This window comes from Chrysoperla carnea, chromosome 5, assembly GCF_905475395.1.
Source record: "Chrysoperla carnea chromosome 5, inChrCarn1.1, whole genome shotgun sequence".
NCBI classification, from domain to species: domain Eukaryota; kingdom Metazoa; phylum Arthropoda; class Insecta; order Neuroptera; family Chrysopidae; genus Chrysoperla; species Chrysoperla carnea.
In genome coordinates, this window is record NC_058341.1 from 51,388,373 (window position 1) to 51,403,527 (window position 15,155).

Consider the following 15,155-nt stretch of genomic DNA (forward strand, 5'->3'; position numbering starts at 1 on the left):
GATCATCGCCAATTTTTTAGTTTTTTTGGGAACAAAACTATAAGCGCATGAAACATAGCTTAGAGCCCTCTCCGGTAAATTACCTTTCAAATGAAACTAAAAAAAATTAAAATCGGTTCATCCGCTTAGGCGCTACGACCCCACAGACAGACAAACACACTGACACACACACATAGCGATCAAACATATAACACCGCTTTTTTTAGTTCAGGGGTTAAAAATAGGTTTGTTAATTATGTAGATTTTTTAAAACAAATTTATTGACTATTTTCTTAGATTTCAGGCTTGTTTTTGTAAATAATAAATTCTCTCCGTCGTTATCAAACATATGCGAGAAAAATAATTTGATTTGTGATTTCGACATAAAGACTATAACTTCGTTGTTAACGAAAAATTCACTTATGATTTATAATTTATTCACAACAACGGTTCTTCTTCACATGTTATCTAACTAAAGCATAATATTTGTTATGTCGTGGGAGTCAAGTCCTAGTATATGAGCTTTAAAACATTAAAAAGCTTTTCATCTACAAAATCATCGTGAAAGTAAGTCGGTAAACACAGGAAAGCTGTACAGATGGGCTCACCATGAAATTTGATTGTTTTATTAATTATTTAATTCTAGTGGCTTTTTTAGCAATACACTAGTTTTGCAATTACCGGTAAAAGTTAAGAGAATGTAATATAATAACAGAAGTATGGACTCATCGTGGTAAGTACTGTGAGTAGGGTGATTAAATCTTATAAAGTATTTGCTTGAGAAGTAGATAGTTTTCTTGATTGAAGTGAATATTATACTTATGTAGTCAAAGTTGATCTATAAATTTTTGATGTAAATATACTCATTTTAATGGTATATTTATAATTAAGTCGGTCAAGTCGATTGGATCAGATTTCACAGTATATTTTGGCCAGTTCTGTCGCAATACTGGGATATGACGGTCGCCTATATCATACTCTCGAGGTGTAATTTCCGAATAATAGAGCAGAACTAAGAATGGGGTTTTTTATGTCTTTAAATTCACGTTCCACATTTCCAATAATGCACGCAACTATTTCATCGATTTCTAGCATTTTTTGCAATTTTTAATTGTCTGCAACATTTTTTTGTTTTATCCAAGTTGTAACACTAAGTTAGGGATTTCTTAAACGAAAGTAAACTTCACTGGGTTTAAAAGTAAAGATTGCTCTCACTTATCCCCTTTCTATAACAATCTAAATAATGGTAAGGATTGTTTTACACAGGCAAAATATATGTATGGTTTTCTATTTTTTTTTTAAATGTATAATAGTAATTATTCATATTAACTATTTTTACTAATTTATGGTAATATCAAATTAAATTAATTAATTTATTTATTTATTAATATATCTTTATAAATTATATCTCATGTGTTATTCTGATATATTAGCTATATTGCTGTAAAGTTTCATTACAAACCATTCGCTAGTTTTAGCGTAAAAACATAACAAACAAACAAACAAACATGCTTACTTTGGCATTTATAATATATAGAGATAAGACCTATCCTCTTCTACTTAAACTGAGTGCAAATAGTGTATATGTCGCAGATGAATTGCCGAATCAGTTGTTATACAAAACCATTAGTTGTTTTGCAAAACACTTCAACTAGATTACCTTTGCGTTTCGGATAACAATTTCTATTACAAACAAATACTTTGAAAAACACAAAAAAAAATTTCGACTACAAACAAAAAAAAAAAAAAACAAATTGGATTCTAAATAAATCAACAAGTTATGACAATAGAAACACTCTTTTCTAGGATACAAAACCTAAATAAAATAGTAATAGAAAAAATTAAATAAATTCTCAGTTTTAAATAACCTTTCAAATAATTTCTCAGTCTTAAATATTCCTTCCTATAAGAACATGTTTAAAATGATTTTTATTTTTAATTCTTTAAGTAAATTTTAAATTTTAAATTACCACGATAATTTGTAATTTTTCACAATTTTTGATTCGTTTTATAACCTGAAACACTCGTTCCTTTTGAGTTCCATGGCGGCTCTTTATCGATCCCTACTCTAACTGTCATAAAACTCTTTCTCATTCGTCTTTACTTAAATTGTCCTCAAAATTATTTTTTTCATTTTTAACCCTTCACCAAAAAGAGGGGTTTGTAAGTTTGATTGCTATGTACGTTTGTGTGTCCGTGGCATCGTAGGTCCTAAACGGATGAAACGATTTTGATTATTGTTTCATTTGAAAGGTTATTTAATGGAGAGCGTTCAGACCTATGCCTCAAGAGCGAGTTTAGGGTTTCGTACTGAAACATTGGTTGGGGATTAAATTTTTTTAACTGCGGTTGTAGCTCATATTCGTAGTTTTATTAACAAATTTTGCAAATCTGACATTTCATTTCTTGTTTTTTTACGAAACCGTTAATCTTACCTCATATCATTTTGAATGTTTAACATAACCTCTTATCGTGGATCCCATTCATTGACAAATACATAACTTTATTGCCATTTTAATGGTTAAAATTTATTAATTATGAAAAGCCACTAAGCTTTTAGCTGTTATTACGGATTTTCTTTGTAAAACAACTATCGCTATCTTACGTTTACGTAAAACAACTAATTCGGAAATCCATCTGCGACATATTTGCTTCTAATTTGAGCTTATAATTTATTCATACAAACTGTTAAAACATGTAGGATTTGTCACCCATGCAAACAGTTAAGAGTAAACATTAAAGTTTATTTGAATATTGTTGTTTGGGTTATAGTGTTAAATATTTCCAACGTTTAAATAAATAATAAATAATTTAAAATTAAATCTATTCTTTTACATACTAACGATCCGTTCTCTTTCTGTAAGTTAAAAGAACAAATACGGAAAGTTTTTGACCGATTAACATACTGAAATAAAAATTTTATGAGTGTTTAATGCGTGTATATAATGTACAAGGTGTAACATGGTAATCGCATAAGCACTATAAAATTTCAAACCATTTGTTACTTTATACCGACTAGTTAAAAGATCGAATATCAAAAGTATTGCATGAAAATCTCATAAATGACATAAGGAGCATTATTAGCCTAAAACAATTAGCCTAATAATATAGGTAATTGTGTTATGAAGTCGTCCTTCGATATCTTACTGACTTTTAACTAATGGTTGCTGTACTTTAACAGGTGGTTTGAAATTTGATGTAAGTATCTCTAAGTCTATTATGTAAGACAGACAAGAGCGTAAGCTCGAAAGTAGAAATAAAAAGTAAATTTAGTAAACTTGGTGAGTTGGCGCCGCGCCATAAGCGTTGTAGAACTCCAGTAACCCAGATTCTATAGAATTTTCAGTGCCAGAAAAAGTCATTAACCTATTTTGAATCTTTTAAATACCTTCTAAAATGTGAAGCTTAATAAAAAAATTCTCAACATTATAACAAATATATATTTAAAAAAAACAAGTGAAAACAAACAATTGACTGAGTTAATTGTTGAAATATTCTTGTATAGAAAGCGTTGAATATCAGTGTTTGCATAAATTTTTTATAAATTAGAAGAGTTTACACAAAACACAGTTATAACTGCCATTTATTTGGTTTTTGGAAAATTTTCCTAAAGTATTTTCTAGAATTGTTTTTCGTTTTCCGAAAATATTTTACAGGACTACGAGTTGAAGCATCCTGCAAATTTTCAAATCCCTTTCTTTTACAGTTATGGAGAAAGTGGATACCAAAATTTTGGCCTAATTTGCGCCTTCACGAATAAACAGTGACGTTTCCAAAAAAATGTTTCAAACCAAAGTTGTTTATATTTTTATAAGGCACATTTTTTATGTTTCTACTTTTGTACTATCACTAAGGGTTTACCATCCAATTGACCTGTGTTGCTCATTTATGAACTCAAACTCACTTTTTACGTCCCAGATATGCTATAAAATTTTCAGCCTGATATGTCTTTTCGATTTTCAGTTGTCGTGGTAACAGACGAACAGACCTAGAACCTGAAATTGACCCTTTTTTTATGAACACATATACCAAAATGTTGTTCATAGCATCAATATTTCTAAGAGTTACCAACTTGAGACTAAACTTAGTATACCTTGATATATATAACAAATATACAGGGTAGAAAAAGAAGGACATTTCTCACAAATTTATTAAAACGAAAAAACATCTATGTAAAAATTACAACTTCGCAATTTCGAAGTTTCTGAAATATTTTAAGAAACAAAATCGAAGTTTAACCTAATTTCTGAATAAACATATTCGAAAAAATATGTGAACAAATATCTGAAGGTGAATCAAATGGTGGTAACATTTTAACAGAATATATTTTGTGCATTTTATAGAATATAACATATTATATTCTGTTTCTATCCCATTCCATAAATCAGGACTTCTTATGAAAGTCTATTATATTATATAGCACATAATACGTAGTGTATCCTTTTATATGTACTTTCAAAACATGTCGTTTGTAGCTTGTTATAATCAAAGGTTTATCGTAGGTAAGTACTGGCTACATCCTTCATAGAAACTGTATTACTTACCGTAACCTCAACAAATGTACAAATTCAGGGTACATAACAGTGTGCGGAGTGGTTTTATTAAATGCTTTTTCTAATTTTTAGTCGCGAATTTTATGAATTAGTCAAAAGCTCTGAAAAAAAAAGTTTTTCCTGGTGACGTACGGAAGGTATTAATCACTTCTTATATGTTACAATCACTTCAAAAGTTATTTTTCCAATGTAATCACGAAAATATAATTACAGAGAATATATGTTATTTAAGCTAAAAAGCAAAAATTTTAAATTGAGTCATCTCAACTTTTAGAAAGGTAAATATTTTATGGGTAATAATTGATCTCTGTTCACTATTGTATATTTGAAAGGCAGCTTTCAAAATACGTATTTTATCTTTGCGACATTTAATTCCATTATTTCTAAAAGTTCCAGAAACCCAATTTTTTTCCCTTCTGAAGTACGGCCCATTTAAATAAACTACAAATAATTCAATGTATCATCATTCAAAACATTTGTTTTTATTTTACATTTCATAAAAAATTACTTTCATTCGGTAAACAGATGGATGAATAACGATCCTAATTCGGATCTTGTACTAAAAGTTTTTCAGAAATTGTGAGAATTTCTTTAATCACAAGAGTAAAGGTGTAAGCAAAAAATACTAACTTCACAAATTTTCGGGCCTGTTCGTGTACTTTCGTTAGTTTAAAATAAATCGTACTCAGCAAAATTAAAAAAAACTTGTGATAAAAATATAATGAAATTAGTTAAAATCTCGGCTCTAATATTTTCGCCATTCAATAATCACGTAATCAAACTATTTTTAATCAGCTAGTTTATCAAAAAATAAATTTATAAAATTGTGTAGAGGTTATGATTAACAAAGAATATTTAACGCACGAAATATTTGAAGCATGTGCGAAAAGTGCGAGCAAATCTCTCATCACGCGACCGAAGATTACCGAACGGTTGACGCAAGTGCTGACGGGTTTAAGTTATTTTGTGGTTCGTTATTCAATAATTCCCGATTCTCAAGAATACATATTCAATCTTTGCTACAGTCCGGTATAGTGGATTGACTACTTTTAGCATTTCATTAAGCTCGTGTCTATTAATATTGTATATTTCAATAAATACAATCAGCTTGAATGCTAGCAAATACTATATACGTGTTTTTTCACTCTCAAATCTTAAACATCGCGGCCGAAAGGTCAGCAAAAGGTAACTTGGCACTTGCTGACAAAATAGTTCTGATACATCCGTATAATTTCTTCAATTTATGGGAAAGTAGTCGCCCTGGTAGCTCAGTTCTTTAAGGCGTATATAGACTGATGTAGTGCATGGTATATGCATGAAGGTGCACTCAGCCTCTGAAATTGAGGAGCTGATAAATAAAATGATCAGCGGAAAAGGTGGTAAAACACATATATGGTATCGCAATGGGCTCTATAGCCTAAGTGTGTCCTTCGTGGACAGCCAATATAACCTAACGGGAAAGTATTATCTTACCAAATTAATATAGCCTATATACTTTTTTGTTCGCCTCTAAAATTGGCATCGTTTTTATACGGATGTTGCCAATAATGAAGCCTGTGCATTTTTTGAGACCATGGTAAGAATAAATAAGCATAGTAACAGATCGCATGCACACGACGAAGCTGTATTCACGTTCTATTTTATGTGCTTAGATGAAATGATAGAGGTTGTTATATTAATCTGTAATATATACGATCTGTTACAATGGGCTACTGTATATCATAAAAGAGATAGGATACAGTATTGTACCTTGGAGACAAACTACCTTGATTAATCCTCCATTTTCTTGAAAGATATTGCTATCTACGAGACAGCAGCTATACTAAGGCAAAATTTAGATACCTGAGAGCAAGCAGCCGAGAGAATAGTTGTTCAGATTCATGATTTTGGTGAAGCAAAGTACATTAAAGTGTTTTATTTATATTACATAATGGTCGTGTAACATGAATCACAGTTTAATAAATATAAAATATTTATAGTTTTATGGGCAGCTTCTCAATACATATAGCATCAAAAATTAGTCAAGAATAGGTTATTTTCAAGAATAGGTTATTTTCATTGTTTTCGTTTTAAAAATGAATCGACTAAATATAAGATAATTTTGATCCAAGGTACAAAACTTTCGCTTACTTAGGTACATATGTAACAGACTAAAATACACTACAATCTATATTGATATTTTGGTTTTATCCTTTCTCAATGATGCAAAAACCTTATTTTGTTATTTATTTAATAATAAGGTGATTTATTTAATTCATTTTGTTTCTACCGTATACATTTATTTTTGTGTTCTAGCTTCAGGTTCTACAAATCTTATACCTCCTACGCTTAGAATTTAAATTTAATATATTCTGAACATGCAAGTTTGATGTAAATATCACACTTGACTTTGAACAATTCTTTCAACCATTCATTATCGGTTTAATTCATTCAAAATAGAGCGACTACTAAAGAATTGTTCCCATAATGAATATTGTTGAATGGTGCCTGATGTGACTCGAGTTACTTTGATCAAGAGATGAAATCTGTACTTTTATTTAATGCTCCTTTCCTGAGATTCAATTGCTGTAAACTACGAAGGGAAATATAGACTGTCAGCTCGTAACAGAAAAACAATCAAATTTTAACAGTCTGCCCCAATGATAGTGGAAAATGTATAAAATAATCGAATTAACGCATAGTTAAAAATATGTGTCTAAATCAAAGAAATAAACGTTTTGCAGTCGGCCATTCATTTGAATAAAAGCCAAGGCTGTTAAAAAACAATAAGTTTTTTTACTAATTAATATTGGTAAATTGAAGTTTTTACACGAGAAAACCATCGACCAAACAATTTTTAGTGAATTGAACAGTCTTGCCTTTTATTCAAATGAATGGCAGTCTATACAAGGTTTTTCTCTATATTTTACAAAAAATTGTTAATTTTTAAATACACATTATTTCGATGTAATTTTTATTGAATACATTTTTCAGTTGCTTGCAGTTGTTTATATGTCCTCTATTATTAGCAGACTGTAGAAAATTGATGATATTATTCTGTTACGAGCTGACAATCTAAGAGCTTCTCACCGATTTACTCTAACGTGGACGTATTGACGGCTTGTGAATTTTTTCAAATCAGATTACACAGATCTTGAGCATGGCTTTGATATGCTGATATACTGATTATATTTCCTAACTTAAAATAAGTATATTTATGAGATGCCTCACTATATGACCAACGAAAAGATTTTGTAATAGCCTTTTTAAATCAACTTGTTAAACCTAATAAATTATTATTTTATGTATGTAATGTAACAATCTCATATAAATTTATGAGCAGTTACGTACATGCTGTAATGTTTCTTGTGTGGTTCATTTATTTCATTATATAAAAATTTTATAAGTATTCATTTGACCGCCCGTCTAAAAGAAAGAAGGTCATTTTTTTCAATACATTTTATTCTTTATTGAATTTCACATTTAATCTTTAAATAAAACTAATTTGAACTGTTCAATTCTTCTAAGAACTATTTACAGAACAACACAGGGTTGATCAATAAGATGGGACCATGCAAATGGGACACATTTTGTTCAAAAACATGATAAATATATTCTTCAAAAAAATGATATAATCCTAATATTTTATTATAAATAAAAAGTTATTTTAAATAATTATTGTGACCTTAAAGTACACGCCTAATCCGTTTAACATATTTTTCGACATTGTCTCGCTCCCACTTAAGTAATAAAATCTTTTTGGACAAAATATCTGTCATTTACGTGATTTCATCAAATTTATCAACCCTGTATGTCAATTGAACAGGAATGTTCAATTCTAAGTAGAAATATCTTTTAATTTTTAATTTTGGATTAATGATGTCATCTTTATAATTTTTGAATAATTATCCAGTTGAATATTTATAAAGACAGATTCAATAAAAGTATTTTTTATTAAAAAAAAAAAACAAGTGAAAACCAAATTGAAAAAGCTCCCGACAAATTTTCGGATACGGAACCCTAAACACGTATTTGAAACATATCTAAGAACACTCTCCATTAAGTTGCTTTTTTCCTTAAAACATTTTCCAAACTGAGCCGGTTTGGAAGACCATCGCCAATTTTTAGTTTTTTCGGGAACGAAACCCTAACTTCGAAATTGAAACACAGCTAAGAATACTCTCCAATAAATTACCTTTCAAACAAAATCAAAATAGGTTCATCTGTTTCCTCGCTACGATGCCACAGACAGACAGAAACACACACATAGCGGTCAAACTTAACACACTCTTTTTTTAGCTAGGGGGTTAAGAAGAAAATTTTTAAAACGTCTGTGGATTAACAAGCAAAATGTAAATATGCTGAAGTTAATCCGAGAGAAAAAAATTAAACTTTTCTAAATAGGTATCTCAAAAATAATACTTGCATTTTTTCTCTTAAAGAACGTATTGAAACATGTATTTATGACTTTTTTGGTACGAAAAAAATACAAAAAGATACATAAAAAACAACTTTGTAATTGTGTGTGTGTATTGAGTATATATATAAATACAATGTGTAAGTATTGTACATTGTCGTCACAAAGAGTCCGCGATTAAAAGTGCATGTTTTTATGAACTTGACTATAACGATTGTACTACCGTAAGATAATCATGTTTTCACTATCCATAGTACGTATATCTAAATTGTATAATTTTTTATTTCTTTCATCTTTCAAGATGTCTGTCTATCTATTAAACAAACTTCGTAGTTAATGAGAGAACAGAAAAATCATTTTCTAGGTATAAATAATTATCAAATATAATAGACAGTTTCTAGAAAGGAGACCCATTGTCACTCATTTAAATGTCTTTTATCTTTTCTTTGCCATAAATAGAATTCCTATTAATTACTCACTACAAAATATTTACAATAGATAAACAAAGGCTTGGTTGATTTTCATTTTCTATTTGAGGTATTTTTAACGTCTTGATTTTAATTAATGATTAACTTACTGTTCTCACATTAAACAATAGCTATTTATTTGCCTTTCAAGATATCTGGAGATGTCTACTTTTTATCTTTCCAAATGAATATAATGTTTACAACAGATTCATTAATTCTGGAGCTATTTATATAATGGCTTTTCAAGAATCTTGACATGTAGGTATATTCTACATATCTTTATTATGAAAATAAATTTTTACATTTATTTCAAACTTTTGTGTAATTCATATAAGTCCAAGTCCGTTATTCAAGATACTTTTAATGACTTTTGCTATTTCAACAAATTATGGGGGTTGGACTGTAAACAGTTTGGCTTTAGAAAAAGGAAAGCACCAAGAAACGCAATATTTACTATTCGAAACATCAAACAGCGCCATCTTACAGTAACAAAGAAATTTATTAATAATATCAGTACATCTAACAAGCCGGGATGTTAAGGAAAAGTGGGGAAACAGCACCGATTTTAATGTTACTTTTTGTAATGTGTTTATTGGGCTCCAAGGAAAAGTAAGTATTTATCGCCCAAACTGTTATCTAGGAGGTATTTTCGCTGATTTACGAATTTTATATCAGATTAACAGATTCTATCATGCACTCTTGCGTTTTTTGGCCAAAAATTTCATTTCCTTTTTTTTACTTTAGAAGGTAGTTTTAGCCCCTGTTTACGAATTACGACCCTGTTTGGACTTGGAATACTTTTCCGGTTTTGTGGCAAAAGATGGAACTTCGGTTCAAAAATGAGGTAATTTTTGGAATACGTGGCAGAATTAGTGAAATCGGACATCGGATTTATATTCAGCGACCAAAGATTAGTACCAGAGGACAATCTAAAGCCAAAATAAGCATTTTAAATAATTTGGGCTACATATGCCCCACGCTTATTTCGATGAATGTTTCTTGGGGTCCCATAAACATGTTATAAAAATTTCATTCAAATCGGTGCTGTTTCCCCACTTTTCCACGATATTTTTTCTGGCTTATTCATTGTATTATGTAATAAGATTTTAATTCATAAAAAAAATTTAAATTTTTAAGTTTCGTAATATAAACAAATTGAAAATTATTAGAATAGGTTAGAAATTTTGTTTCGTAAAGTTCCAACGATTGATGTGGATGACGTTAGGATTGAATTCTTGATCCGTGTTCCTGACTAAAAAGCGGTCTATGGAAGGTTTATGTAGAGTCATAAATTTATGATTTTATTATGAATTATTATGATGGTAGATTGTAGGATTAGTTCTTTAATCGTCGAACATGTTTTCCTGCTCGTACGAAGGTACTTGCATGTCTCGTTAAAACACCTCAAAATAAAAAATGATTGTTTTGTAAAAACACGCAATATTCTGACATTTATAAAATATATAGCGAATTTTAATTTATTCTATTTAATTACAATCTGAATGTAAGTAAATTTTAGGGTCAGTTGGTACAAAATGGAAGTGAAACCATTCCGAAATGGATTTTATGGCATCGCTTTTGCCCAGCTAAAATGCGTCGAAAACGAATATTATCTTGAAATTGGAAAAAAAGTCCTTTATTCAATTTTTTAGGATTTGTTCCACGGATCTCAATTAATACTTTATAGACGTTTCCGATTTGAATGAGACTCATTTGGTAAGGTAATTTTGATCCTAATTTACGAAAGCCAATTTATTTGAATTCACTGTCTGAGTGTTTCAAGATATGCTTTTGTCATCAGATTTTGAAATCTGTCAATATGCTACAATACGAGCCATTACGAGTATTCAAAACAATTTAGAGCTGTTCCAATCAATGAGACAAATTGTTTTTTTTTCCCATTTTTATATTCTATCCGTTTTTCTGTAAAAATTGGCGGCAAATAAAGAATCAACAATTTTGGTGTAAGGTGCCAATATGATTATGAAACGTCAAAGTAGAAGCACAGATACTTGTAAATACATTAACAATCTGCCCTTTCGCCTTGAAATAACAGTGAGTATATTGGTTTAGTTAATTTAATAGCCAATAGCCTTAAATCCCCTATAAATATACGGAATCCTCAGAAAAATTTTATTTTTTCTTTGACATGCATGGTATTCCACGGTTTTATTGAAAACACAAAGATAGGTTGAGTTATTACATAATGACATTTTTATGTTCAGTAATTACAAAGCAAAATAACAAAATACAAAATAGCTAAATAATCCAGGAAATATAAACATTTTACTTCGAAAAAATTCCGTGAAAGCTGGATTTTTGCATGAACCTTCTATTAGTTGTTCTTAACAAAATCCCCATCGATCCGAATGCCACCACAAAAGTTACCCGGGGTTAAAGGTCACAAAATACGATATTTCGCGAATATTTCGTTAACGGTTACTGTTGTCGAAAAAATTGTAGTTATCGAATTTATAGAACAGAAAACTGCCTATAAAAATAATTATTATTTTTTGTTAAACTAACGATTTTTAAGATAATTCAACTCAAAAAGTTGTAACATACAGTATGCATTCTTTATCAGTATCTGCGAAATAAGCATAATGAAATCATTTATTTTATTTATATCAATATCTTTTTGAGTAGATACAAACGATTTAAGCATTACAAAAATATTTAATATAGCTGATCTGTAGTATCACAACGCAACCGGTTATGGCATGTAGATATAAAATATGACTTTTACACGATGGATACAAGCTTAAGCTTTGTAAATGATTGTACCGATTGGGTGTCCTTGCAATCTAATGGTTAATGGAAAAAAATTTTGAATTTAATGTTAATGCTTTTCGTAATGTTTATTGCATTTATATCTATAGTTCATGTAAATTTCGATTTTTTCCCCAATTTCCAAGATCAGTTTTTTGTATTTTATAAATACATATTTCGACTACCAAGTTGTCATCATCAGTATGAATTAGCTAATCGTAATTACTCTTATGTTACTCGTTGATGACTACTTGGTAGACGAAATACGTATTTTTGAGTCGAATTTTCTCAAAACCGTTAGTCTTACGAAGGAAAGTAACGCATATTTTTTATAGACAATATTCTGATCTACAAATTGCATAACTATTATCTTTTGCGATAACAGCGACCTTTAACGAGATATTCGCGAACATTCGCATTTTGTGACCTTTGATCCCGGGTAACTTTTGTAGCGGCATTCAGATCGATGGGGACTTTTGATATTTTGTTCAGAACCACAAATAAAAGGTTCACGCAAAAATCCAGCTTTCCCGGAATTATTCGGTCTATATTTATTATTTATACCCTGGATTAAAAAGCTTGTTGATTTATTAAAAAAAATTATGTTTGCATAAAAAATGTAAAAAAATAACTGAACGTAAATAGAAGGTGAAAGTTTTCGATTTTGGATAAAATTTCTTTTTAATCGAGGATTTCTGAGGTTTTCGCATGGCCAGCACATCGTAAAAAAATGTATTTATAATTTTTTTTGCAAAACAGCTAGGGCTTTGTCAGTTTGCCAAATTTACGTACTGAATAAATATAGGATAGAATTTAGCATTGGAAAACAATAGGCATAACTTTCTCTGTTAAGAAGTATTTGAGTTGTGCTCTGCCAATCGTTAATATGAAAGTGGATGTCGCATTGCTCACATAAAATTATGGAATAAGCTCTGCAAACGGTCAAATAAGATTAAGAATCTGGGAAACTAATTTTTCGAATATTCACTCTCCAATTTATCGTCATTTCAAGACTATAATTTTAGTCCACATAAGAAGTAAAAAATTATGTCAGTCTTTCAAGATTTCGGCAAAGGAGAAAATTTACTGAAGAACTTTCTACTTTTAAGGGGAGTTTTCTGGAAGTATCTTTTATTTCGATTTAACACAAACTTAGTCCGTTTAAGCATGCCTTCCCTCTTTTGATGACTTACCCTTTAAATCTTTAAATCAACTAAAAAAAACTTTATCCATGTATATATGAAGTATATCATGGTGTACTAAGTTTAGTCTCAAGTTTGTAACATTTAAAAATATTGATGCTACGAAAAAAATTTTGGGATATGTATTCATAAAATCACCTAATTAGTACATTTTCGGTTATCTGACTGTCTGTCAGATAACAACTTTTGTGCAACACTTTTTCGTAAACATCACTGTTTACTGCTAAATGGCAGTAAATTTAGGCCAGAGTATTATACGTATATTGTACTGTATCAAGTATACACTTATTGAGTGACCCTCTTTCTTTACTTACATGGCGTTAAAACGCAAACGGTTGCGTTATCAACACTGTCTATACGTGGTATTTCAGTAATTAGCTCAATCAATTGTTTGTTTTCACTTGTTTCTTAAATATTTTCTTTCGTAACTTTCCTAGAACCTTAAAATTTAGCCTAGAACTCCAAGTTAGTATAACGTTGTCAATACTTTTATTGCGTTGTCAGCCACTCCAGTTAAATTACGTAAATGTACTTTAATGGAAGTCACATGGATGTTTCATAACTACAACGTTTATCCTTTGTAAAGGTTTAAGATTTAATAATTTTCCACTAGGTATATTTTATAAAACCAGATTATTTGATAGTGGTTGTAATCGTTTTAACTATATAATATTACAAAGGGTTTGTTTTAAAACTGTTTATTTTCAAATATATTATCGTAAAAGGTATATACCTACAATGTTATTTGTTTTTAATGGTTTGCATTTATTAAATATTTTCATTAAAAATCAAGAATAGTTTGTTTGTGATTCTATTATCAGGTGTTTAAGATTTTAACGGTGATAATAGAGAAAAATGGATAATATTCAATACCAAACTTGTTCTGATGGTGTGTGTATAGAAAAAAAAATTTCGCGTTTTCAAAACTATCTTTCGATGACAAAAAACAAATGATCTTGAAATGTCGCTGTACACCGGACATCGGGAATGACAACGGTTACAACAATGTTCATAATTTCCTGCGACCGCAACAAAATACAATCAATCTGAAAAACACTCAGAAGCTTTGGAAAAAGTTCGTAGGTATACTCACACCACCATCTTTTATAAAATCAGGCAATCTTTCGATATTTGTGGTTACAAATACCTACATCCTTATTTACTTACCATGACGAAGAACCAAAACCCACATGCAGTATTTATTATTATATAGTGGTAGCTTTTAAAAATTGCTACCTACCCTGTCTTAAAACTTTGTGCACGCCACTGTATACACGCGTAGAAACGTTTTATAAAAACCAAATAAAATGAATGCAGATATGTTTAAAATAAATTTTTTCGATGAAATCTCAACATGAAGTTCTTTATTATTACAAAAATACCTTTATTTCATAGAATAAATTAATGACAGAAAGAGGACAAACAACTATGCACATGAAATATACGAATACGAATATTTTTTCTAGTAAAGAGTAGATAGTGTTCCATTTGCGATATTATTTCATTATTTCAGGCATATAGCTGTGATGAGAATGATTTGTTATATAGAATGAAGAGAAGAACGAACGTTTTACGAAAATGGTGAAACATTTAATGTTTTAACGTTGTGGCAATCGAATAATATCTCGTAAAGGAGACGTTAATTGATCATCCAAACCTAAAGATTTTACGTCTCTTATCTATTTTCTTTGGAAATATTTGAAGGAAAAGGTGCGGGTTTAGTTTCGCTTAGGATCATCAAACCAAAGATAATTTTAAATTAAATATTATTGATTCCATTCAATAGATA

General features: G+C 29.7%; 1 protein-coding gene across 3 annotated transcripts in view; it reads right to left on the reverse strand.

Annotated features, from left to right (window-relative positions):
- The window catches only part of LOC123300471 (synaptotagmin-7), a 979,245-nt gene that overhangs the window by 662,802 nt on the left and 301,288 nt on the right, over positions 1–15,155 (reverse strand). The gene's annotated exons all lie outside the window — the stretch shown is intronic.